Raw genomic sequence first — 14,188 nt, forward strand, 5'->3', positions numbered from 1 at the left:
AAAAATTTAGGACTATGAATACTGTTTTGTAACAATTTTTCATGTCACAACATGTGGATATGTTTCCAGACTATTAAATATTCTTCCACATCTTAGCTCTCTGCCCCTCCTCTATTTTGAGATGGTTGCCTGACTATTTGGTGGAGAATCAGGATTTCCTCCCAACTTCTAATAATATTTTTTTATAAGAGTTACCCAGGTTCACTGTAAAATTTTGGAAAATGCCTTTGGGCTTTATCAAATTGAGGATATAGATACATATTAGTTTTTAATTTGTTTTTACTCATATTATATCCTAAATATTTTCTTACCTCTTTAAACACTTTTGGGGTTATTTCCTGATTTCTCTAAACAACAACAAGAATACTCAGAACCCAGTTTCACATGATCATCATGAGTCAAAGGTCACCATTAAGAACACTGATTATTGTAATACATTGTAGCTCTGGATGCAAATCATATGTTATACAAATCAGGGTAATGATGCCAGGAGATACCAATAAGTCTGGGTTGATTTATAGGTTTGCTTATGTTGTTTTTTAAAAGAGTTCTCCAATATCAAGCTCTCTAATCAGTGGTCTCTTCCTCATGAACGTAAAAGAGACATAAAACTTCAATCAGTTGACATGTCTGCCAAGTGAGTTATTAATTCAAACAGACTTTTCCCAAGTCATGTTCCTACTCTCTTAATAATCATAATATTGAGGAAGGGGAAGCAGATGAGAATGAGAAAAATTATGTTCCTGTTACTATGACTTGGGTGATTTCAAAACAACTTCTACTATTTCTGAATCACTAATGAAAAGTCAATGTCAACAGTTTCAATGAACTTTTTCTTTTACACAGTCAGTAAGAAACGCATATCCCTCATCACCTTCAAATTTGTACATGAGTATTTGGAGCAAGTTTATTCCAACATCTGAAAATTTGCTCTCATCATTCATCAGAAGACAATTCGCCACTGGTGATGGTTTCTTCAAGCACTGTAACTTAACAGATTAACCAAGATTCATATTTGAGGCCCAAGAACTCTGTGAGATTAGAAACGTTTTTTAAAAAGATAGGATCATCTGATGACCCTCCCACATAATGAATCAACTTCCTCATTAAATCTGTTCCCAAAAACACATTTGATATTCTAGAGGCCAGTGAGACTGGTACTATTAGGCAAAGATATTTACCAGAACTAACCTGTAATCCTAGTCGTATACAATAGACAATACAGGACAGTATAGTGTCCTCAGTGGATGTAGGCAAGTCATCTTTTTTTTTAAGGTGTCTTTTATTGAAGATACACAAAGGGTTTGGAAACAATCAGTACCACAAACAACAGGCAAAATCTATGCCCAACTCATCCATGAAAATTAAAACCTGTATCTGCCACACAATAGGCATTGAACAAATTTTCTGAACAACTGAATGTTCTCAAACAATAACATCTTTCTTTCACCAAAATTCTTTGCTCCATGAGAACCATCAAGATTAATATATATGAGATGATTCAACCTACCTGTTATTCCACTTAAATCTGATGGGAGTTTGCACAAACATTGGCCAAGGTAACAGTGACAAGCCTCATCAGATGTGTCCAGTTTTGCCAGCACTGTCAAACTGTAAAAAACCATGTGCAAAATAACTTTTCCAAAATAGCCACAATCTTGGACTGCAGTCTCTTGGCTTGCCTTTTCAACTCAATTACATCAACCCTCCAAATGTTGCCCTTTAAAAGGTCAAAATCACTCATTAGAAAATAAACACAGCTCAATCAAATACATTTGCCTGAAATAAACTGATAATACAAAGAAATGCCAATCAGCCCCCCACAAATAGGGGTTGAGTCTAGTAAGCTGCCAGTGTATCTTTTGACTTTGAGAAAGTCTTTCCTGCAACCTCTGTGCTTCATGCAAAAATGGGCACAATAAAGGACAGAAAGGGATGGACCTAACAGAAGTGGAACATGTTAAAAAGAGGTGGCAAGAATATACAGAAGACTATACAAAAAAGATCTTCATGACAGACATAACCACCATGGTGTGATCACTCACCTAGAGCCAGACATCATGGAATGCAAAGTCAAGTGGGCCTTAGGAAGCATCACTAAGAACAAAGCTAGTGGAGGTGATGGAATTCCAGTTGAGCTATTTCAAATCCTCAAAGATGATGCTGTGAAAGTGCTGCACTCATATGCCAGCAAATTTGGAAAACTCAGCAGTGGCCACAGGACTGGAAAAAGTCACTTTTTATTCCAATCCCAAAGAAAAGCAATGCGAAAGAATGCTCAAATTACCACACAATTGCATTCATCTCACACGCTAGCAAAGTAATGCTCAAAATTCTCCAAGCCAGACTTCAGCAATACGTGAACCATGAACTTCCAGATGTTAAAGCTGGATTTATAAAAGGCAGAGGAACCAGAGATCAAATTGCCAACATCTGCTGGATCATCAAAAAAGCAAGAGAGTTCCAGAAAAACATCTACTTTTGCTTTATTGACTATGCCAAGCCTTTGACTGTGTGGATCACAACAAACTGTGGAAAATTCTGAAAGAGATGGGAATACCAGACCACCTGATTTGCCTCCTGAGAAATCTGTATGCAGGTCAAGAAGCAACAGTTGGAACTGGACATGGAACAACAGACTGGTTCCAAATCAGGAAAGGAGTACGTCAAGGCTGTATATTGTCACCCTGCTTATTTAACTTATATGCAGAGTACATCATGCAAAATGCCAGGCTGGAAGAAGCACAAGCTGGAATCAAGATTGCTGGGAGAAATATCAATAACTTCAGATATGCAGATAACACCACCCTTATGGCAGAAAGTGAAGAAGAACTAAAGAACCTCTTGATGAAAGTGAAAGAGAAGAGTGAAAAAGTTGGCTTAAAACTCAACATTCAGAAAACTAAGATCATGGCATCTGGTCCCATCACTTCATGGCAAATAGATGGCGAAACAATGGAAACAGTGGCTGACTTCATTTTGGGGGCTCCAAAATCACAGCAGGTGGTGACTGCAGCCATGAAATTAAAAGACACTTGCTCCTTGGAAGGAAAGTTATGACCAACCTAGATAGCATATTAAAAAGCAGAGACATTACTTTGCCAACAAAGGTCCGCCCAGTCAAAGCTATGGTTTTTCCAGTAGTCATGTATGGATGTAAGAGTTGGACAATTAAGAAAGCTGAGTGTCAAAGAATTGATGCTTTTGAACTGCGGTGTTGGAGGAGACTCTTGAGGGTCCCTTGGACTGCAAGGAGATCCAACCAGTCCATCCTAAAGGAAATCAGTCCTGAATATTCATTGGAAGGACTGATGCTGAAGCTGACATCCAATACTTTGGCCACCTGATGCAAAGAACCGACTCACTGGAAAAGACCCTGATGCTGGCAAGGATTGAAGACGGGAGGAGAAGGGGATGACAGAGGGTGAAATGGTTGGATGGCATCACCAAAGCGATGGACATGAGTTTGAGTAGGCTCCAGGAGTTGGTGATGGACAGGGAAGCCTGGCGTCCTGAAATCCGAGGAGTCACAAAGCGTCGGACACAACTGAGCGACTGAACTGACTGGCTGTGCCTCAGGATGGGTAGAGGGGGTGAGTGCGTGTGTGTCTGTGGGCATGTCTATATGTGTGTTTAACCTATAAAATAAGGATCTGGATCTGGTGGAGATGCTCCCTCTCATCTGTGATTTTGTACTGAAGTGATTTGCATTAAAATTATTCCAATTATTCTAACTATTCCAAATTATGAACAAGAGTTGAGTTTGATTACTGTTGATTAAAAAATTGCCGTGGGAGGCAATGTAGTATAATGACAAAAGACAAGTTTGAAATTAAGAAATGTAAATATGACACCTAGTAGAAGAACAGCAGACACACGTGGGGACATTTTTGGATGGCACAGTGACAGAGGTCCCTAGTGGAATTTAGTGAGTGGGCTCCAGGGATGCTAAACATCCTGAAAATGTGGGACAGACCCACACATGAGGTCCTCCCTTAAATCACAGCTGTGAGCAACAGGGAAGAATCTAGATTTCAGATCACATGGTCTCTCAGGAGTTTGACCTTGAATGACCAGTGGTTAAAGTCATTTAATTTTGAGCCTCAAGCTCCCTGAAGGTAAAGTGGGAATATAATTATCAACCTCAAAGGTTTCTTTTGTAGATTAACATATAAAACAGCATGAGCAAATTGCCCACATTCTAATCCTAGCTCTATAAACCGTAGGCCCTTGTATGTTTCAGCTTAACCTCCTCACTGCCCTTACCCATAAAACTTAAGCAAAAAAAGTGCAGGGTTTTGATGAGCTGTGGCTCAAGGCATGTTAGCTATTATTATTAGTGCAAGGCTGATTATTAACAGGTGTTCAATAGGTACTCCAACTCCAAGGCCACTAAAGGCCATATTATGGAACCTAGATACACAATTTCAAAAGCTTAATAGCCATACCCATCTCAGATCACCACTAACAGGAACAATCAGTAAAAAGAAGTAGGGCCTGTTCTTCAGTGATATTAACTGACATTTCAGCAAATTGTCTTTCAAAACAAATCTGTATGCTAGCGTTTTTTTTTTTTTAAAGACATACTAATGGGATTGACTAATGAGGCATAGCCTACACAGGTTTCCAGGTGTCTCCCAAAACATAATTAATAGTTTAGAGGATTAAATGGCAAAGTCCAGGTTCCACACCCACGGTTAAATACTGAAAAATCTAAACATTAACAAAAACAAAAACCCATTATTAGCTTTTTAAAACCCCTCACACCCTGTGAATAACATTTAATTTTGGAAAGATGGTGAAAAATAACAAACACCATTTCCAGAAATGTGTTAACATTGATCAGAAGTTTAAGCCCCCAGCCCACTCGGCATGTTGACAAACATGAAGCTGGCAGAAAAATGTCTCATGAACTGGTGACACACAACCTCAGATGAACAACAAGAGCAGCAACACAGTCCTTTGGCTACAATAAACTGCAGGTTCCTCAGCAACTGAAGACTGTCCTTTAACAGACATAGTCATGTAAAAGCTCATTCGGCTTATACAAAAACTCTGTTAGACTTGTGCCATCCTAATGTCCTTAAACCATGCCAACAATCTGCTTCTAAATTGTAAAATTAAAAACAATAGCTGGAAATCAGAGTCAGGGCTATGGGAAATCCAAGAGGGTGCTTGGCTTTTCCCAGCTCCCTGACAAACCTCATTTTTTATTTGATGGGTTAAAGCCTCCCTGGCTACAGGGCCTCCATAATGAAAAATCATGGAATATTAAGTTTTGTAAATTGTTAAATTAAGTTTCTAGTTTTGTTATTGTCTAGTGTTTACTAAGACTCACTGCTGAGACAGTTCCTGGTTACATGATACTGCTAAAAGATTTAATTAAGTTATTTAAAAAGGACACTCTAGGTTAGTTTCTAAGGCTTATCTCAGTAACCAATCTTCAGATAAAGGTCAGATGCTCCATAATGTACAACCAGGAGATTAACACCAGACTATAATCATTTAACGAATGAAGTCAGGTGACTTGGGGTACACCAGGCTTTATCTAATGAAAGTTCTTGACTTATAATTCTTATTTTACTAATAACTGCTAGCTATGGCTATATTATTTTCTATGTCACTTGTTTCACTGAGCCTGTGATATAATGCTGAACTGACAGTTCCATATGAGATCAATAATTCTAATAATGTGACTCTGGGTATGGGAAAAAGCAACAAGAGGAAATATTTTCCTGGACCAGGAGGCTAGTAAGACAGTGGTCCAGAGACTTTTGCTACTTGCAAGGCCTGGTTCAATTTTAGCACACTGAGTGTCCTATCACTTCCCTAGCCCTGGGAATGAGCCTTCCCAGCACCGCGGGACACAATGGCCATGAAATGGTGTCACATGGTCAGATATGTGGCTATGAAGGACCCTGCTAACTGGAAGCTGGTACTTGCCAGCTGCCTCTGCAAAGATTACATCATGACCATTGCAAGCTGCTGACCTTCAACACCCCCTGAAAGAAGTTCAGGGTGAAAATCAGGAATGAGGCACTCTGTGCTCTGAAAAAAAAAAAAACCAAAACCCAGCAGAACAGGCCTTCAGATAGTTAGATCTTTTCAGAAAAAGGTTTTATGAGTTCCAATTCTTGCATCTTCTCATACCTAGAAAAACACTGACGTCATTAATGGTGACATCTGCTTTGGCTATTAAAAACAAATTTTTTTTTCTTTTTTTACAATTAAAAGTCAAAATAGAGTAGCTATGGTTCAGACTTCCTGGGAAATAACTATTTCCCAGATATCCTGAAAAATGATATTATGGGTGTGATTTCAGATTAGACGCTGTGACCTAATGTAGAACTTAATGCTCCTGTAATGCATTTTTGCTTCTGTACTTTGCTTGATGCTTGTAAAACCAAAGTTACTGCATTTTAAGATAAGGTTGTTTTTAAGTAAAGATTCCTAAAATTGTTTTTTTTTAAAAAAATAAATAATAGCTTCTCCAGCTTTCAACCCTCAAAAAAAAAAAAAAAAAACTCAATGGATATTATCATATGTGAAACGAATCGCCAGTTCAGGGTCGATGCATGTTACAGGATGCTCGGGGCTGGTATGTGGGGATGACCCAGAGGGAGGATAAGGGGAGGAGGGAGGTGGGATAAGGAGGGGGAACTCATATACACCTGGGGCAGATTCCTGTCAATGTATGGCAAAACCAACCAATATAATATTGCAAAATAATTAGCCTCCAATAAAAAAAAAAAACTCAAAAAAAATATATGATATATTTTCAAAAAAAAAAAAAAAAACAGACATTCATCCATTTGCCATACTCCAGGATCATGAGGTTTCTCTAACATGAATGGCCCCTGTGCTAACTTGAAACTCACCAGCTTGAAGTTCTTCCATGTTAATGGTGGGGTGGGGGCGGGAAGAAGTGGGGAAGACTGAGGGCTCAGAATCAAGATTGTATTCTGTCAAGGGCGGGACTTAATTAATGATTAAATTGTATCTTCCTGAAATAGCATTTGATTGAAATACTTCTAGGAGTAAATGTTTAAATAGATGTGATATATTTAATCAGCATCTTTTCACAACTGCTGCCCTGGCATGATTAAAAACCATGTTAATCAAGCAAAATTCTCCAAAATGACTGATCTTTCACGCAATAGGTGTTCAAATTCTACTTTCACTAAGCCCAAGAGTAAGTCTTCTAAGATTTCAAATTTAACTACACTTTGACAGAGAAGTTTATTCCATACATATACTCACACAGTTAGAAATAATGAGGACACGGAAGGGTATACCTCTCAATATTAGTTCTAAAGGCATTAAGGTCTCAAAGTACATTAGTTGCTTAGTCATGTCCAATTCTTTGCAACCCCGTGGACTGTAGGCTGCCAGGCTCCTCTGTCCATGGAATTCTCCAGGCAAGACTACTGGAGTGGGTTACCATTCCCTTCTCCAGGGGATCTTCCCAACCCAGGGATCGAACCTGGATCTCCTGCATCACAAGCAGATTCTTTACCAACTGACTCATCAGGGAAGCCCGAGGTCTTCAATGGGGCCTGGTAAATAAATTCTGGTTCTTCCATTCATTGGAATTATATAGCTATTAAAACAAACCGGATAGATTTATAGATGCTGATATGAAATCATCTTACAAAAGTATAATATTACACAAAGAAAAGAGCAAAGAACTGAATAGTATGTATATTTATGCAGGATACAGTTACAGTAAAGTACAAGTTCAGTCGCTCAGTTGTGTCTGACTCTTTGCAACCCCATGGACTTCACCATACCAGGCTTCCCTGTCTATCACCAACTCCTGGAGCCTGCTCAAACTCACTCCCATCAAGTCGGTGATGCCATCCAACCATCTCATTCTCTGACATCCCCTTCTCCTGCCTTCAATCCTTCCCAGCATCAGGGTCTTTTTCAATGAGTCGGTTTTTTGCATCAGGTGGCCAAAGTATTGGATGTCAGCTTCAGCATCAGTCCTTCCAATGAATAATCAGGTCTGATTTCCTTTAGGATGTACTGGTTGGATCTCCTTGCAGTCCAAGGGACTCTCAGGAGTCTTCAACACCACAGTTAGAAAGTATCAATTCTTCACTGCTCAGCTTTCTTTATGGTCAAACTCTCACATCCACACATGACCACTGGAAAAACCATAGCTTTGCCTAGACGAACCTTTGTTGGCAAAGTAATGTCTCTGGTTTTTAATATGCTCTCTAGGATGGTCATAGTTTTTCTTTCAAGGGGGAAGTGTCTTTTAATTCCTTGGCTGCAGTCACCACCTGAAGTGATTTTGTAGTCCAAAAAAATTAGTCTCTCTTTCCACTGTTTTTCCCCGTGTATTTCCCATGAAGTGACAGGACCAGATGCCATGATCTTAGTTTTCTGAATGTTAAGTTTTAAGCCAACTTTTTCACTCTCCTCTTTCACTTTCATCAAGAGGTTCTTTAGTTCTTCTTCACTTTCTGCCATAAGGGTGGTGTCATCTGCATACCTGAGGTTATTGATATTTCTCCTGGCAATCTTGATTCTAGCTTGTGCTTCCTGCAGCCAGGCATTTCGCATGATATACTCTGCATATAAGTTAAATAAGCAATGTGACAATATATAGCCTTGATGTACTCCTTTCCCGATTTGGAACCAGTCTGTTGTTCCATGTCCAGTTCCAACTACTGCTTCTTGACCTGCATACTGATTTCTCAGGAGGCAGGTCAGGTGGTCTGGTATTCCCATCTCTTTCAGAATTTTCCACAGTTTGTTGTGATCCACACAGTCAAAGGCTTTGGCACAGTCAATAAAGCAGAAGTAGATATGTTTTTCTGGAACTCTCTTGCTTTATCGATGATCCAGCAGATGTTGGCAATTTGATCTCTGGTTCCTCTGCCTTTTATAAATTCACCTTGAACATCTGGAAGTTCATGGTTCATGTACTGTTGAAGCCTGGCTTGGAGAATTTTGAGTACTACCTTGCTAGCGTGTGAGATGAATGCAATTTTGCAGTAGTTTGAGCATTCTTTGGCATTGCCTTTCTTTGGGATTGGAATGAAAAGTGACCTTTTCCAATCCTGTGGCCATTGCTAGGTGTTCCAAATTTGCTGGCATATTGAGTGCAGCACTTTCACAGCATCATCTTTGAGGATTTGAAATAGCTCAACTGGAACTTCATCACCTCCACTAGCTATGTTTGTAGTGATGTTTCCTAAGGCCCACTTGACTTCACACTCCTGGATGTCTGGCTCTGGGTGAGTGATCATATCATCGTGGTTATCTGGGTCATGAAGATCTTTTTTTGTACAGTTCTTCTGTGTGTTCTTGCCACCTCTTCTCAATAGCTTCTACTTCTATTAGATTCATACTGTTTCTGTCCTTTATTGTGCCCATCTTTGCATGAAATGTTCCTTTGGTATGTATAATTTTCCTGAAGATATCTCTAGTCTTTTCCATTCTGTTGTTTTTAATTATGCAGGATATGTTTGTATTTGCATAGACCATACATGAAAAATACATCCCAAAAAACTGAAACTATCTCTGGAGAAGGCAAGGGAGGACTAGAATGAAAGGAGGATTTCTTTTATCCTTTTATGTTGCTTAGGAAACTTTTTACATCCATGTGCCTATTTTTCTTTTTTTTGTTTTATTTTGTTTCGGGGGCAGGGGGTGCTTAGCCACAACATGTAGCTTTAAGGATCTTAGTTTCCAGACCAGGGATTGAACCCAGGCCCTGTGAGTGAAAGCACCAGGTCCTAACCACAGGACTATCAGGAGAATTTTTTGCATTTCATTTTTTAATTAAAAAAAGAAAAAAACATATTTAACTTTTTTAAAGCAAAAGAGCAGATGCTCCCCACATGTCAGTTTTCTTTTAATACTAAATCCAACACATTAAACAATAAGCATGACCAAGGCAGGTAGATTTTTAAAAACAAAGTGGAAAATTACAGTTCCCTGCTTCTCTATAAAACTGCTAACCACCTTTCCTAAATTTTAAGGGACGAAATAAACAATTTCCACAGACCCCTACAAGAAACAGGCCTATAAAACATTTGAAAAGATCGTGTTTGTTTTCTGGTATAAATAACTCAAATGCCTCTGAATTTCTTGTTGCCTCTCTTGTCGAACAGGTTGTAGTGCCAAACACAGTCTTCCATAAAGCAAACATTACAAAAAGCACTCCACGGCTTGTTGACTGTTCATTATCTCGCAACCAAATGCCTAGGGGACTGACAGAACCTGCTCACATCAATAAACATCCACAAAGAGCTCACTCTTCAATCAGAATTACACTGTGTACTCTGCCACCACCCCCACACTGTGCCCATCACCCCACCACTGCCACATCCAGAAAAGCAGCCGGGTACCTGGGAGCACACAGCTCCAGTCACCACCCCCACCTGGACCATTCCTCCCCAAAACTCAGGCCAACCTGGTTGATCCTGGACAACAGCTGTCATCTATCCCAAGAAGGAAGAGACGTGGTCAGGGATGCACCATGGCTTCCAAACCCCAGTTTAAACACAATCAACTGCCTCTGCTCCTTCCTACACTACGTTCCTGGTGATCATATGGCTTTGGAAGAATGAAAACAGTTCCTCTCTACCATCATCTAGTTCCCACCATCCTGGATCCATTCAACACAAGCTGTGTGATCTTAAAAAAAAAAAAAAAATCTGTCTCTCTGTTCCTGAATTTTGTCATCTGTGAAATGGTACCAGTAATGCCATAGACCTGCATATAGCTCACAGAGCGAGGACAAGACAAGCAGAGCTTCTGGCACAAAGTAGCCCTCCATGTGTGTCAGCTACTATCATCACCGTCATCTGTGGATACAATCCTGCAGAAGCCTCCTATTTGGTCTCCCTAATTCCCTATTCCTAATTCTAGTTTCTATCCAGCAGTAAAAGTGGCCTTCAAAGTAGGGAGTTTGAGGAAGAATGGATACATGGATACGTATGGCAGGATCCCTTTGCTCTCCACCTAAAACTATCATGACACTGTTAACTGGCTACACTCCAATATAAAACAGAAAGCTTAAAAAATAAAAATTAAAAATAAATACTGGGAAAAAAGCAGGAGGGATTTAATCATCCTGATTACATCTACCCTCCTCTCCCCACTGAAAAGTGATAACAGCCCTCACTTGCTAGAAGTCCAGAAGCCTTGGGGCAAACCTCTCCAGGAAGCCCTTTAACTGGGGGCACTCTGGCTCCACCCATACTGCTCTCCTCCCAGAGAGGGTAAAGGCCTGTGCCAGATGCTCCCAATACTTCACTGAACTTTTCCCACCTATAAATAAGAAGATGCCAAATAAGGACCATTCTGTGCTAGACTGTGAGCTCCATTCACCACGAGACACCTGCACTCAAATAGCTGTCAACCAACAAGAAATGTCACAGGCCCCTCTTTTCAAGTATTACAGTTCTTACAACCATAAAAAGCTGGAAGACAGGAAAACCAGCTTCACTATTGCATCACGTTAAACTTTTGGAATTGAATAGAACCAGTGAGACTCTGAACAATAAACCTAAAGGTAACCAGATATTAGTCAAATTCCACATCGTTCAGTTGACCTGCCTAGACTAGATGATTCATCCATCTACCATCTAACACTAGGCCTAACTGAAGAGTATACAACTCTCAGTTACAAGTTTCACTTCTGGAAGCATCTCGTTTATCTGTTTGAATGTGAGCCCCTGGTTCTTCCTCTCAGGCTGAGAAAGCTGCTGTTGAAGTACTCAGAGTGAAACGCTCCTGATACCACCCTCTAAAGAATTCAATTTCTAAGAAAAGTCTAACTCATTTTGCATTGGATAAGATGAAGAGAATGAAGGCTTCAAGCAAGTTGGGGGTTAGGGAAATAAAACTCAACATCTCCATGATTTTCCACCACCCTTGCTTTTCCAGTGAATGCTGTTAGGGTGGGCTGGAATAACTTCTTTTCTGTTCTGTTCAGTCGCTCAGTCGTGTCCGACTCTTTGCAACCCCGTGGACTGTAGCTTACCAGGCTTCTCCATCCACGGGATTCTCCAGGCAAGAATACTGGAGTGGGTTACCATTTCCTTCTCCAGGGGATCTTCCTGACCCAAGGGTCGAACCCGGGTCTCCCACATTGGAGGCAGACTCGTTAACCTCTGAGCCACCAGGGAAGCCCGGAATAACTTAACCTGTGATATGTGTGACTAAGATAAAAATCCCTTTTATCCTTCACAAGGAAGAGTTCACAGGCAGTCACTTCACTCTTCCCCCAACCTTTATTAAATTATTATTTTCAATTGTGATATAATACACATAATATAAAATGTACCATCTTAACTACATCTAAGTCAAGTTCAGTGGCATTAAGAACATTCACATTGTTGTGCAACCATTACCACCATCCATCTCCAGCACTTTTTCATCAACCCAGACTGAAACTCTGTATCAACCACACAATAACTCTCCATGCCTTCCTCCCTCCAGATCCTAGAAACCACTTTTCTACCTTGTCTCTACAATTCTGACCACTGTAGTTACCTCATATAAGTGAAATTATATGATGTCTACCCTCTTTCAGAGACATTAGTTTGCCAACAAAGGTCCGTCTAGTCAAGGCTATGGTTTTTCCCTTGGTCATGTATGGATGTGAGAGTTGCACTGTGAAGAAAGCTGATCACCAAAGAATTGATGCTTTTGAACTGTGGTGTTGGAGAAGACTCTTGAGAGCCCCTTGGACTGCAAGGAGATCCAACCAGTCCATTCTAAAGGAGATCAGTCCTGAGTATTCATTGGAAGGACTGATGCTAAAGCTGAAACTCCAATATTTTGGCCACCTCATGCGAAGAGTTAACTCACTGGAAAAGACTCTGATGCTGGGAGGGATTGGGGGCAGGAGAAGAAGGGGACGACAGAGAATGAGATGGCTGAATGGCATCACCGACTCGATGGACAGCAGTTTGAGTGAACTCCAGGAGTTGGTGATGGACAGGGAGGCCTGGCATGCTGTGATTCATGGGGTCGCAAAGAGTCAGACACGACTGAGCGACTGAACTGAACTGAACTGAACTGATCCTCTTTCAACTATCTTATCTCACTCAGCATAATGTCTTTAAGTTCATCCATGTTGTTGCATGTATCAGAAGCTCATTCTTTTTTTAAGGCTGAGTAATAATCCATTGTGAGTCTCTATCACATTTTGTCTTCCATGCACCCATCAAAAGACATCTGGGTTGCTTCTACCTGTCAGCTATTGTGAATATTGCTACTATGAACATGGGTGTGCAAGTTTCTTTCGAAGACCCTGTTTTTAATTCTTTTGGGGGTATACGCCCAGAGCTGAGATTTCTAGATTATATGTTAGTTCTATTTTTAATTTTTTAAAGGAACTACCATACGGTTTTCCAAAGCAGATGCACCATTTTACATTCCTAGCAATGCACAAGGGATCCAATTTCTCCACATACTTTTGAACACTTGTTAATTTCTGGGTGGATTTTTTTTTTCCTTTCTTCTCTCTTGATAGTAGCATCATGGCAATCCTTTACTTTTTTAACTTTAAAATGGTTGACTGAATTAACGTTTTTCCCACCTATGGAGTTTGCTAAGAATGTTAGCAAATCTGATTCTCGTGAGTGTGTTAAATATTCATCTTCCGAGAGGTAACTGTAACAATGCATCTAAGATTTAAAAAGTTTTGGACACAAAAATCACCTTGTATTAAAATCTGAAACTGCCCCTTCTGAGGTACGGAAAGTACCATCTCTGAATCTTAGTTTTCTCATCTGTGAAATGAAGCTATACTCATTTCTTACATTTGTGGGAGAACTGAATCACAAAATTATATAAAATACACATTAGCATGTGCCTAGCACCTAATGAGGAGAAGGAAATGGCAACCCACTCCAGTGTTCCTGCCTGGAGAATCCCAGGGACGGGGGAGCCTGGTGGGCTGCCGTCTATGGGGTCGCACAGAGTCGACACGACTGAAGAGACTTAGCAGCAGCACCTAATGAACACTAAATGAACGACACACACGATAAGGAGCAGGAAGGTTTTGTTATTACTAGAATGCTATTAATACTAGTACTAATGCTAATACTGAGAATACTTACTAAAAGGTAAGTCACAAAAAGATCTTTTATTTTCCTTTTTATATATGCATAGCCTTTCTTCATTTATTCAGGTATTGTTCTACACAATTTATACATCT

The 14,188-nt window shown here is 40.0% G+C and overlaps 1 protein-coding gene across 21 annotated transcripts in view; it reads right to left on the reverse strand.

The window, feature by feature from the left end:
- Window positions 1–14,188, reverse strand: part of SGMS1 (sphingomyelin synthase 1) — a 336,904-nt gene that overhangs the window by 194,486 nt on the left and 128,230 nt on the right. For 2 of the 21 annotated variants that reach the window (XM_055425171.2, XM_055425166.2), the window contains one exon: window positions 1,511–1,611. The exons of the other annotated variants lie outside the window; for them this stretch is intronic. The gene's annotated coding sequence lies outside the window, so the exon portion shown is untranslated. The remainder of the gene's footprint in view (window positions 1–1,510; window positions 1,612–14,188) is intronic. 21 annotated transcript variants of the gene reach the window in all.

The sequence above is a fragment of the Moschus berezovskii genome, chromosome 12 (assembly GCF_049115385.1).
Source record: "Moschus berezovskii isolate FMDL1 chromosome 12, NW_MosBer_1.0, whole genome shotgun sequence".
Classification (NCBI taxonomy): Eukaryota; Metazoa; Chordata; class Mammalia; order Artiodactyla; family Moschidae; genus Moschus; species Moschus berezovskii.